The 13,098-nt window shown below is 35.0% G+C and overlaps 1 non-coding gene across 1 annotated transcript; it reads right to left on the bottom strand.

Moving 5' to 3' along the window:
- Positions 1–952: 952 nt before the first annotated feature.
- On the bottom strand, positions 953–1,059 carry LOC128040252 (small nucleolar RNA R71). The gene has a single exon (XR_008194910.1). It is a non-coding gene; the product is annotated as a small nucleolar RNA R71 (small nucleolar RNA).
- Between the last annotated feature and the right edge of the window lie 12,039 nt (positions 1,060–13,098).

Genomic DNA, 13,098 nt, shown 5'->3' with positions numbered 1-13,098 from the left:
GTTTAGTCATAATATAAAATAATTAAAGTACTAATTAGTTCTATTAGCGTTTATGTTAACATTGATTTAGTACTCGCCTCTCTTAGGTACGATTCTCAGAGTACTTATCACTCTGTTGTAACTGTATTACAACCTGACACATATACTTGCGAACACCGGCTCAAATTAATATATTTAGTTGCAGTATTCACACTCTGGACATTAATACGTCTAGAGGCAGTCAAGTTGATGACGCCGTTGCCGAGGAGACAACGTTACTAGATTGATTTTAATTTTTATGTTTTAGAATAATTAGGAAAATTTTAAATTATAGCTACGATTTTTATTTTATTTTTACTAATGCTTTTATTTTCTTTTTTGTTTTTAGTGTATGACTCGAAGTAAGGGCACACCTATAGAGCTGCCAACTGATCCAGAAAAAACTAATCCATAAAAACTGTCAACAGCTGTAACAGATGTAAAATCAACCACCTACCATGAGTAATCCACTACGAGAAACCCAGAGTTCGACGAATTTAACGAGGCTAACATACAAGATCCACGACCACCACAATTATTGTTAAACCCATAAATGGCACGAGAAGGAAGAACCCTAAGGGACTATGCACTACCAAATCTAGATATGGTGTAAAGCAGCATTACAAGGCCAACCTTTACGACTAACAATTTTGAGATAAAACCAGCCATGATCCAGATGATCCAAAATAATATAGAGTTCAGAGGAACTATGACGGAAGACCCAAGCCAACATTTGGAACAGTTCCTTTAGCTTTGTGATACATTTAAGTTTAATTGGGTTACCAATGACACTTTTTGTCTTCGGTTGTTCCCTTTCTCCTTAATTGATAATGCCTTTTCTTGGTTAGACTTGTAGGTACCAGGATCTATCATGACATGGAACAAAGTTGTAGAGAAGTTTCTACACAAGTTTTTTGGTATCAGCAAGATAGTCCAACTAAGAAGAGAGATCACCACATTTAAGTAATTAGAAGGAAAGAGCTTTTACAAAGCTTGGGAGCATTTTGAAATGCTGATCCAAAGATACCCACATCATGGTTTACTCGAGTGATTGAGGCTGTAGATATTATAAAATGGGTTGGATGCACGTGCACGCTCAGGACTTGATGGAGCTGCGAGAGGAGCCTTGATTAATAGAACATACGAGAATGTGTATGACCTAATAGAGAACATGCTGATGAATTCCTACCAGTGGCCAAACAAAAGATTTACTTATGGCCGAAGACCATTTACGGTAAAAGCTTTCCAAGAGGATGACAAATGCCAACAAATTTTGGATAGAGTTAACCGAATAGAGTCCTCAATCGATGTGTCTTCAACATTTGGCGGAGATAAACCTCTTAGCCATTATTTTAATAACCTAGCTAATGACTTGAACTACATTAGGAATAAGGGTGGAAACCCTTATTCAAACACCTACAAACCCAGTTAGAGAAATCACCCAAACATGAGGTGGGGCGAAAACCAATGAGGAGGTAGCAATTCTAACTTTGCTAAAAAAATACTTACCAACCTCTATCTTTGTAGAAACCTTAGGACAAGGCCCACCCGAATGACCATACTTATATGGTCAATGCCAAGATTGGATTGAGGGAGAGATGAAATCAAAGAGGATGAAAGTGAAACAAGTGCAGTTTGAGTGAACTAATACAACAAAGACATTGACTAAGCTTGAAGATCAAATGAGGCAATTGATGAGCATGATGGAAGACATAAAAAGGCAAATTGGAATCAGAATCCCAAGCAATACTGAGAATAATACTTGGAAAGAGAGGAAGGAGCATATGACAGCAATTGTGCTTCGCTCGGATAAAGTACTGAGTAACCCAAATAACCCACTCAAGAGGAAAATAAGGAGGACACCGATTATTTTCGAGAGGAAGACCCTCAAAAAGCTGATGATGAACCAAAACCAGAGAAGGTAGCCGAGCTGATAGCTGATCTAGAAGATGATCCAATCAAAGAACCTACACTAACCAATGTACCATTCCCCTTACTGTTAGAAGATAAGCAAAAACAGGATGAGGCAGAATTTGTAAGTTTTCTAAAATTATTTAAATATCTGAATGTTAACTTGCCTTTAATTGATCTAATTGAAAAAGTTCTTAAATACACCAAGTATTTTAAAGAAATTATGTCTAGGTGTAGGAAAATTAAAACAAGAGAGCAAGTCAGCGTAGTCGCATCTTGTAGTGCAATTATCTCTAAACAGATTCCTTCAAAATTAAAAGGCTAGGGGAGTTTCATAATTCCTATATAGATAGGGGATATCCATTTTAGTAAGGCCTTATGTGACTTAGGAGCTAGTATAAATTTAATGCCCTTATCGATATATGAAAAGCTCGAGCTAGGGAACTTAAAATACATAGATTACACTACACCTATCGATGTGTCTTCAATACAAGCTGAAGGAGTACTTGAAGATGTGTTAGTTAAGGTGAGCAACTTCATCATCCCGATTGATTTTGTCATTTTAGATTTTGAGGAAGACCGTGAGATACCTATTTTGTTAGGTAAACCGTTCTTAGCCACATCGAGGTTCACCATTGGTCTAGAAAATAATGAGTTAACAATGATGATCAACGATAAAACTGGAATTTTCAAATGTGGTTACTAGTAAAATAAGGTAAATAAGAAAAAAATAGGGAAGCGATATTTGGAAATATCTGTAAAAATCCCTAATTACCTTGAGGCAAAAAAGGCATATTCTTTGATTAGTGTAGGACGAAAAATCAAATTCAAGGAGCGAGACAAAATGAATAAGGTGGAGTGGGACGACAATTCTTTGGAGGAATACCAATGGAAAAGGAACAAAAGATGCATCCACGTATAACCCGACTGAGCTGACGGATGAGTCAGACAACAAAACTTGATATTTTTAAAACTATGATAATTTTTGTGTATATTATTATATTTTATTAGATTTATAAGTAGTTTTGAACTTAATTTTATTCAATCTTTTTTTGAATTTAAACCGAACACTTTAAAAATTGAGAAGAAGGGTAGAAACAAAATTAGTGTCGCAACACCGAACAAAGATTTAAGAAATTAAGCAAATCAGCTCGATGTCGCGACATGACACCTCTGTGTCACAACAAGGTATCAGTATACCCTAGAGTTCAAAAATTTAAAAGTACGTCGCGACATCGAACCCTGATGTAACAACATCAACATCCTGCCAGCGGTGTCGGGACATGGAAACCCCATGCCGTGACATTACTGCAATTTTCTATGGGGTTGATCTGACCCGTTCCACAACCCGACAATCTAAACCTTATTTTAATACGGTTTTAAACCTCTTTTAACTTTAAAATCCTCTAAAAATCTCTCAATACCCTTAAACCCTAAAATTTTCTTTTTTTATTCTTTCTCTTGAACAACAACTTCTTTTCTTACCTTATGATTTCGCTTGGTGCAGGAACTAAAGCATCACATTGACACAACAGCCACAACAAAGCTCCCCTAGGACTCTGAAGCAATCAATCGAGGTTAAGGGTTCCTATTTTCATTTTATTGTTCTACTAAATATTGCTTGATTTCAATTAGTTATTCTAGCCATAGGCACATTGAACATGCCTCAAGGAGCATATGACAGCAATTGTGCTTCGCTCGGATAAAATCTTGAGTAACCCAAATAACCCACTCAAGAGGAAAATAAGGAGGACACCGATTATTTTAGAGGAAGACCCTCAAAAGCGATGATGAACCAAAACCAGAGAAGGTAGCCGAGTGATAGTGATCTAGAAGATGATCCAATCAAAGAACCTACACTAACCAATGTACCATTCCCTTCTTGTTAGAAGATAAGCAAAAAGCAGGATGAGGCAGAATTTGTAAGTTTTCTAAAATTATTTAAATATCTGAATGTTAACTTGCCTTTAATTGATCTAATTGAAAAAGTTCTTAAATACACCAAGTATTTTAAAGAAATTATGTCTAGGTGTAGGAAAATTAAAACAAGAGAGCAAGTCGTAAGTGCATCTTGTAGTGCAATTATCTCTAAAGCATTCCTTCAAAATTAAAAGGCTAGGGAGTTTCATAATTCCTATATAGATAGGGGATATCCATTTTAGTAAGGCCTTATGTGACTTAGGAGCTAGTATAAATTTAATGCCCTTATCGATATATGAAAAGCTCGAGCTAGGGGAACTTAAAAATACATAGATTACACTACACCTATCTGACAGGTCTTCAATACAACTGAAGGGAGTACTTGAAGATGTGTTAGTTAAGGTGAGCAACTTCATCATCCCGATTGATTTTGTCATTTTAGATTTTGAGGAAGACCGTGAGATACCTATTTTGTTAGGTAAACCGTTCTTAGCCACATCGAGGTTCACCATTGGTCTAGAAAATAATGAGTTAACAATGATGATCAACGATAAAACTGGAATTTTCAAATGTGGTTACTAGTAAAATAAGGTAAATAAGAAAAAAATAGGGAAGCGATATTTGGAAATATCTGTAAAAATCCCTAATTACCTTGAGGCAAAAAAGGCATATTCTTTGATTAGTGTAGGACGAAAAATCAAATTCAAGGAGCGAGACAAAATGAATAAGGTGGAGTGGGACGACAATTGCTGGAGGAATACCAATGGAAAAGGAACAAAAGATGCATCCACGTATAACCCGACTGAGCTGACGGATGAGTCAGACAACAAAACTTGATATTTTTAAAACTATGATAATTTTTGTGTATATTATTATATTTTATTAGATTTATAAGTAGTTTTGAACTTAATTTTATTCAATCTTTTTTGAATTTAAACCGAACACTTTAAAAATTGAGAAGAAGGGTAGAAACAAAATTAGTGTCGCAAACAGAACAAAGATTTAAGAAATTAAGCAAATCAGCTCGATGTCGCGACATGACACCTCTGTGTCACAACAAGGTATCAGTATACCCTAGAGTTCAAAAATTTAAAAGTACGTCGCGACATCGAACCCTGATGTAACAACATCAACATCCTGCCAGCGGTGTCGGGACATGGAAACCCCATGCCGTGACATTACTGCAATTTTCTATGGGGTTGATCTGACCCGTTCCACAACCCGACAATCTAAACCTTATTTTAATACGGTTTTAAACCTCTTTTAACTTTAAAATCCTCTAAAAATCTCTCAATACCCTTAAACCCTAAAATTTTCTTTTTTTATTCTTTCTCTTGAACAACAACTTCTTTTCTTACCTTATGATTTCGCTTGGTGCAGGAACTAAAGCATCACATTGACACAACAGCCACAACAAAGCTCCCCTAGGACTCTGAAGCAATCAATCGAGGTTAAGGGTTCCTATTTTCATTTTATTGTTCTACTAAATATTGCTTGATTTCAATTAGTTATTCTAGCCATAGGCACATTGAACATGCCTCTTAGAAAGTCTAGAAAAAGTAATGTACAAGAAACATTGTTGGTCTTGGACCCCTTGAAATTTTGAAACCCTAATGTCGAGAAATATTTTCTTGAGTTACAAGGAAAAATATTTATTCAAGAAAGGGGAGTTGAGCCATCGATGGCTCTTTGTAAGGAAAGTTGGTCACTAGTCTGGTTCCATAGATGGGAGCGCTTTTGCATAATCCCAAAAGAGAATACTATTATTTCAATCATCTAAGAATCCTATGCTGCCCTTAGGCACAAGGAAACTCGAAGATGACATGGTGTCATGTAGGAAATAGTAATAGTAAGGGGTAAAAATGTGCCATTCACCTCGAGGGTAATTTGTGAGTTTTACAATGCTCTATACTATGAATCTGATTTATTGAAAAACACTAATTTGATAAAATTTAATGGCATATACATGGATAGCGTTGTAAAATATTTAACTGAGACTAAGGGTGAGTGGAAGTATCGACCGGATACCGGACTCCCAACCAACTTCAATCAAGTGGTTATGTTTCCAATAGCTAAAATGTGGATGCAATTTATTTGCACTAGAATTAAACTAGCTTTGAATGTCTCTAACGTCAATACTTTTCGAGCTATTTTGCTATATGGAATTTTACAGAAAAAAATATGCATTGTAGAATGGATCCATTAGAATATGAAATGATGCGTTAATGTCCAGAAGGTCGAGGTCTTCTTTCCCCATCTTATGATGACACTATGCAAACAAACTAGAGTTCTTATGGAAGAGAATGAGCAATTTATGTGACCGGCAAAGTGCTTAATAGGAGATTTTATGTACACACATTATGTAGAACTCAACCAAAAAAAAAATTAAATATTGGAACTAGAAGGGAAAAGAAAAGATGGATGTCTCGGCTTCGCTTAAACGAAAAGCAAGACCAATGCCTCAAAAAGAAATTGGCTAGAGTAACATTTCACAAATAGAATGGATGACAAGATGGATGCAAGAGACGAGACCAGTTCTTCAAGAGTCTGCGAGGTAGAACAATATAAAAATACCAGACTATTCGCCAGGCATATGTGGTCCGATGCATTCCGATCATGAAGAAGAGGAGCAAGGAAGTGAGGAAAGGGAAGATAGTGAAGATGAGGAAGGGGCTGAGTTGGATTCCTAGGAGGAGGAGGACGATTGATCAAAATTTTATCTTTAATTTAAGGATTGTATTTAATTTGGATAATTTTTATTTTATTTCTTTAGGAATAGGAGTAATAGTAGATTTATATATATATTTTGTCTTCAAATTTTCTATATAGGAACCTCACATGAAGGAAGCACGACATTTACGAGCTTTCAATGAACAAGGAAGGAAACACCCACCATTAAACTACAACAATGTCACGATCAACCGGGTAACTTCTTTGCTTACCTATTCTAGGATGCACATTAGGGACAATGTGCTATCTAAAGTGTGGGGGGTAACATAGGAAATTTTTGTTTTTGTTTTTATGCTTTTTCTTTTATTTTTCTTGTCAAAGTGTGCTTGAGTTTGTAGAAATACAAGCGATTGGTTAGGAGCATGTATATAGGTTGATTGTGTTTACTGTAAATTTAGCATGATAGTGAATGATTTTAAAATTTCAATATTTAGACTAATAAGTTCTATATATTACACGGTAAATAAGCGTTAAGTATTTGAATATACCAAATGACATAGAAAATACAGGGAAACATGCATGATAGTATCAATGATGAATAGTTAAATTTCTGATTACTTGATTGATTAAGTTTGTGAATATTGATATACCTAAGGATGATCTAAGGCATTTTTTGGTATAACCTAGAGCCAAAAAGCTAAACCTCTTTATCGATCCTTAGTACCTATTTTGAGCCAAAAAACACTTCTTGATGAACCTTCATACAAAACCTGAGCCAAAATAATTTGTACTTACCCTTTTTCTTTGGTCCCGAATTGTACGAATTTAGACGTCTAGCCATACGCATTGAGGGTTAAGTAGATACATCATGGAAAATTTTGTAAAATCAGAGTTAAATAGGAAGAAACAATGTGATATAATGATTATAGGTTAGCCAACATATGCAAAACAAAAGAAAAGTAAAAAAAAGTCAAAAACAAGTAGAAAAAGTACTTGAAAAGCAACAACATTGTGAGTGAGATGTGTTGAAAAAGTCAAATGTAGAAAAGTCACAAAAGTAGAAAACTCATTCATTAGTGCACAAAAACTCATGAGCTACCCATCATTACTTTATTATGTTATGACTTCCTATGTGGTGAAATAAGGAAGGTGAGAGAAGAAGAAAAAAAAACGGTGAGCAGACAGGGGTTATTAAAGGGGAGAATAGGGAACAATACGATGTATCAAACTACTTTCGTTCTTAAAATTGTTTTGATGCTTCCTGTTCTTTAATTCCATATATGTCCTAAGCCTAAAAAATTTACAAGTTGAAAAGCGCTATGTGATCTAGGTAAATCTATTCATGAATTGATCTCATACTGAGTAATTACAATAACAACTGTTTGTATTCTGTTAGGATAATCAAATTACCTGTATGATTTATTAATGAATCCATATATTTGAGGACCTTAATATTTGTATACTTTGTAATATACTGAACTTATGCATTCGAGATTCAAAATAGTAAGTAGTTTACGTATCATGCCAGAATCATGTGTGGATATGAATGTGCCTAGTGATGTGTTCGAAAACCAGTCTTCATATCATACTTATTCAAGAGTCATATGTTATTTTTCATTTTTATCTTTCTTTGCTTGAAGACAAACAATGAATTAAGTGTGGAAGAGTTTGGTCTGTCGTAATTCGTTGTAGTAGATTAAACTAGTTTTCATAAATAAAGAGCTTGAATACTAGCAATTCTGTTATGTTTTAAGTATTTTTTCCATTTTAGTTTTAATTAAATAAAAAGTGTAATTTCAGTCGTATTATGACCTTATGGGTCAAATAAGGCCTAAAGGAGGGAAAACATAGTTAGTGAGTGTACAAGACACCATTCAAAGGCATAAGAGCTCGAGGTTGGTTGCCATGTTGTAGTACGTGAGTCCAATGTTGCAAAATAGGGAGTAGAATACAAGAATTCCAAGACTGCCTTTGGTGTCGCGACATAGGCAGAGGATGTAGCAACACACCCTTAAAGTTGAAACTGAAACCAAGCAAGTTGCCTTTGATATCGTGACACAGAAACTAGATGTCGCGACACCGACCCTGTACGTGAAAGCATTACCGAGCTGAGGCCATTTTAGTCCACATAATAAAAATTAACGTAAAAACGTCAGTCGAACTAGGGCTGAAGACGACAGGCAACCCTAAATCTATAAATAGACTCTTTAGAGACTTGAGAAAAGACAACCTTCATAACTTAGAATTTTCTTTGTAATTCAGTTTTTGGTTTTCAGTTCTTTTTAGGCTTAGGATTTATTTTCAGTTGTTTCGTTCATGCTCGTCGAAAAATCTGATTCTTGGATTCGAGCAACTTTTTGTTGATTCTGTACTTCATCTATTGAATACAATCAGGATTTCTCTTTAAACTTTTATTCTTGATTTGTTCTTAATTTCTACTTATTTTATCAAGTTTGCTGTGTTTATGAAATCATTGAGGAACTAATCCTTTTATGGGTGATTAGTGAGTGGTAGTATGATTAATTAATTTCTATGTAGGGTTTTCTTAGCGAATCAGTTATTTGAGATAGAAAAAACTTAAAAGCTAGGCTTGACAACCCTAACAAGTCATCTAGGTGGCAATTAACTGAAAATTGATATTGCCTATTTGTAAACCCCTTACCCCAATTCGGTTTGAACTCTAAGGTCGAGAGAGAAGTAGTCATTACTGACTCGTTAGTTTAGTGGACGATTGAGAGATCCTGCTAGGGTAATGAATAGTTGGTCGAGTAGAAACCCAAAATAGGAATTACTTATAATCCCAAAGCAAGCTAATCACCCATTCCTTACATTTGGTTGAGTTTATACATTAGTTTTATGTGTTCACTATTTTATGCATATTTATTTCTTTTCTTATAGAAACCTAAATTCTTCTATTTGCATTTAGGTTAACATTGATTTAGTACTTGTCTATCTTGAGTCGATCCTTAGAGTACTTACTGACTCTGTTGTAACTATACTACAACCTAACTCGTATACTTGCGGACACCGCCTTAAATTCATATTTTTAGTGTTAGTATTCACACTCTAGACATTAGTACATCCGAAGGCAGTCAAAAGGATTGGTTCATTAAGAAATATGGAATATATTACACGGTTTCGAGGATAGCAAAATGAAAGATACAAGTAAGAAATTCTAGTTCTCTTTATCAATGTATAGAACAATTGATTCTACAGGATCCTCTTCTGTGGTAAGAAATCTTTCTATTTTTTCTACACCGTTTGGAGCTTGTTCTAAGTCAACTCTTTAGAATTTCCTACATCTTTACTTCGGGTGAGTTATGGGGTAAAGAAATCATATGTATGTTTCCACTTTGGCAGAAATTCTTCCCACTCTTTGCCCTCAGGATTATAAACATCGAAATTTAATGAATTAACAGAGATATCTTTTAGAAAATCGAAGTCTACTTGACGTAAGTCCATTCGGTCGGACCACTTGGGTGTGAAGAACCAAGTTAGACTTCAATTTTGGAAATGCCTTAGCTAAATTCATTGTGTTGTCTTCTTGGTACTTTCTGAAGGCTTCATCACTGGATTGGCGTAGATTATCCAGTTTAGTTTTGTGGCGTAGTTCTTGAACCTTGAGCTGCTCTTCCAATGATTTAATTTTAACTCAACCTATACTGGAAAACCCCAGTTTGCTAACCCAACTAGCGAACCCCAGCTCGTGAAACCAACTGGCAAACACTCCTTACCACGTCCTTACGTGTACACTACTTTGCTGATCTTACTGAAAACTCTACTGAAAGTCTTCTAGCAGACACCAATTCATCGTACCATTGGTGAGCTCCTACTTACGAAATCCAGACTTCCAGGCTCTATCTCGGGATGTTACACTAAATATTCATGGAAATAAACAAATGTCAGTCATTATCTCTGTGCTAGTCTATACTCAATTTTATTTAGACGTAAAGCAATAATGTTTAACAAATATGGGCTCCTTAATTACTTTGGGTTTAACTAATACCATATGTAGCCACTGTTCATCATTGCCTAGACTTTCTACCCTATTGTGGCAAAAAGAGATGTCGTCCTATAGTAAGTCTATTTCACCACACCATATATAGGAAGATGGCATGTTCCCTTCGAAACAGATTTAAGAGCCTCGACAAGATCTATTGTCATGTGGCTATATCGTCATCTTCTATCGAAACTTAAGCTTATTGGTCAAGCTCCATTTGAGCCGACCATGGTCGATTCCCGTGATATGAACATAAAATCGCATAACTCTCTTGAAATTAAGGTCTTACAAATTCATAACCTATTACACAAATAAGAAAACATTATAAATGAAACTTATACCACATGAATACATTCTACCTTAAAACATAAGAAATAAATCATACTAGCATTAGCAACTGTTTTTTTCCATATCTTGTTCTTGAACTCCTTCACAAAGTTTGCCTCGATATGTCGAATGAAAAAAAAGGTAAGCATGTAGAGGAGTCCATCCATTCTCTTCACGTTTAATGGCAACAAGTATGCTAAAGGGATCTATCGGATAAGAGGCATACATTGTCCTTTTTCACAACATACCACCATAAATTCCTTAATAAAAACAAACTTCATGCCTTAGTAGTAACACCTCTCACCCAAAATGAACCGATACATCTCGAGCAAGGGATGCCACATTTGGTCACTAAGACTATTTAACCCGAACATCAATTTCAAAAGTTGTTTTAACATAAATAGACTCATTTGAAGCTAATCAATTCATTTCTAGTCTTCTTTTAAAGTTTGGTTACAAACGGGAACCATTCAAGATATTTTGGGTCAAAAGCAGGGTAAGCAGGATCAATGTCACGAAACTGGAACATGAAGTCGTGACTCTGGGAGCAGATTGCTCCAATGACATCCAGTGTCACGACACTAAGTTCTGATGTCTCAACATTGAAAAAATTTACCTTGATTCCATCTGTTTCTACTACTATCTAACACCAATCATTCGATAGGATTTCTAAACATTATACAACATAATTCCACATAAAACTCAATTCATAATTTAACTAAATTTGTAAGGTTAACAAATTGATTAATATTCTTCAAATATTTTCACTAGAAATCTTTTACACATGTTTTATTTTAACCTATGTACAAGCTATAATCTATTGCCAAAAGATCAACATCATACCCTCTTCCAAGCTTTGAGATGTGATCGATGGGTTGATATTATATCTTTACTTTAAAGCTTCAATTGAGCTTCTACCACCTACGCATTAAGAAATAAGCATTAAGCTTATAAAAGCTTAGTAAGTACATCAAAATTGAACTTACCATTATCTTAATTAAATTAACATGTCAATACTTTAATATAACATATTTAATTAAATGATCATTAAATGCTCGTTTCCACTAACTGAAAATTGATATTGCCTATTTGTAAACCCCTTACCCCAATTCGGTTTGAACTCTAAGGTCGAGAGAGAAGTAGTCATTACTGACTCGTTAGTTTAGTGGACGATTGAGAGATCCTGCTAGGGTAATGAATAGTTGGTCGAGTAGAAACCCAAAATAGGAATTACTTATAATCCCAAAGCAAGCTAATCACCCATTCCTTACATTTGGTTGAGTTTATACATTAGTTTTATGTGTTCACTATTTTATGCATATTTATTTCTTTTCTTATAGAAACCTAAATTCTTCTATTTATGTTTAGTCATAATATAAAATAATTAAAGTACCAATTAGTTCTATTTGCATTTAGGTTAACATTGATTTAGTACTTGTCTATCTTGGGTACGATCCTTAGAGTACTTACTGACTCTGTTGTAACTATACTACAACCTAACTCGTATACTTGCGGACACCGCCTTAAATTCATATTTTTAGTGTTAGTATTCACACTCTAGACATTAGTACATCCGAAGGCGATCAAAAGGATTGGTTCATTAAGAAATATGGAATATATTACACGGTTTGAGGATAGCAAAATGAAAGATACAAGTAAGAAATTCTAGTTCTCTTTATCAATGTATAGAACAATTGATTCTCAGATCCTCTTACGTGGTAAGAAATCTTTCTATTTTTCTACACGTTTGGAGCTTGTTCTAAGTCAACTCTTTAGAATTTCCTACATCTTTACTTCGGGTGAGTTATGGGGTAAAGAAATCATATGTATGTTTCCACTTTGGCAGAAATTCTTCCCACTCTTTGCCCTCAGGATTATAAACATCGAAATTTAATGAATTAACAGAGATATCTTTTAGAAAATCGAAGTCTACTTGACGTAAGTCCATTCGGTCAGCAGCCACTTGGGTGTGAAGAACCAAGTTAGACTTCAATTTTGGAAATGCCTTAGCTAAATTCATTGTGTTGTCTTCTTGGTACTTTCTGAAGGCTTCATCACTGGATTGGCGTAGATTATCCAGTTTAGTTTTGTGGCGTAGTTCTTGAACCTTGAGCTGCTCTTCCAATGATTTAATTTTAACTCAACCTATACTGGAAAACCCCAGTTTGCTAACCCAACTAGCGAACCCCAGCTCGTGAAACCAACTGGCAAACACTCCTTACCACGTCCTTACGTGTACACTACTTTGCTGA

This window comes from Gossypium raimondii, chromosome 3, assembly GCF_025698545.1.
Source record: "Gossypium raimondii isolate GPD5lz chromosome 3, ASM2569854v1, whole genome shotgun sequence".
NCBI lineage: Eukaryota > Viridiplantae > Streptophyta > Magnoliopsida > Malvales > Malvaceae > Gossypium > Gossypium raimondii.
The sequence above is the reverse complement of the archived record's forward strand: the minus strand, read 5'-3'. Positions and strand labels throughout refer to the sequence as shown.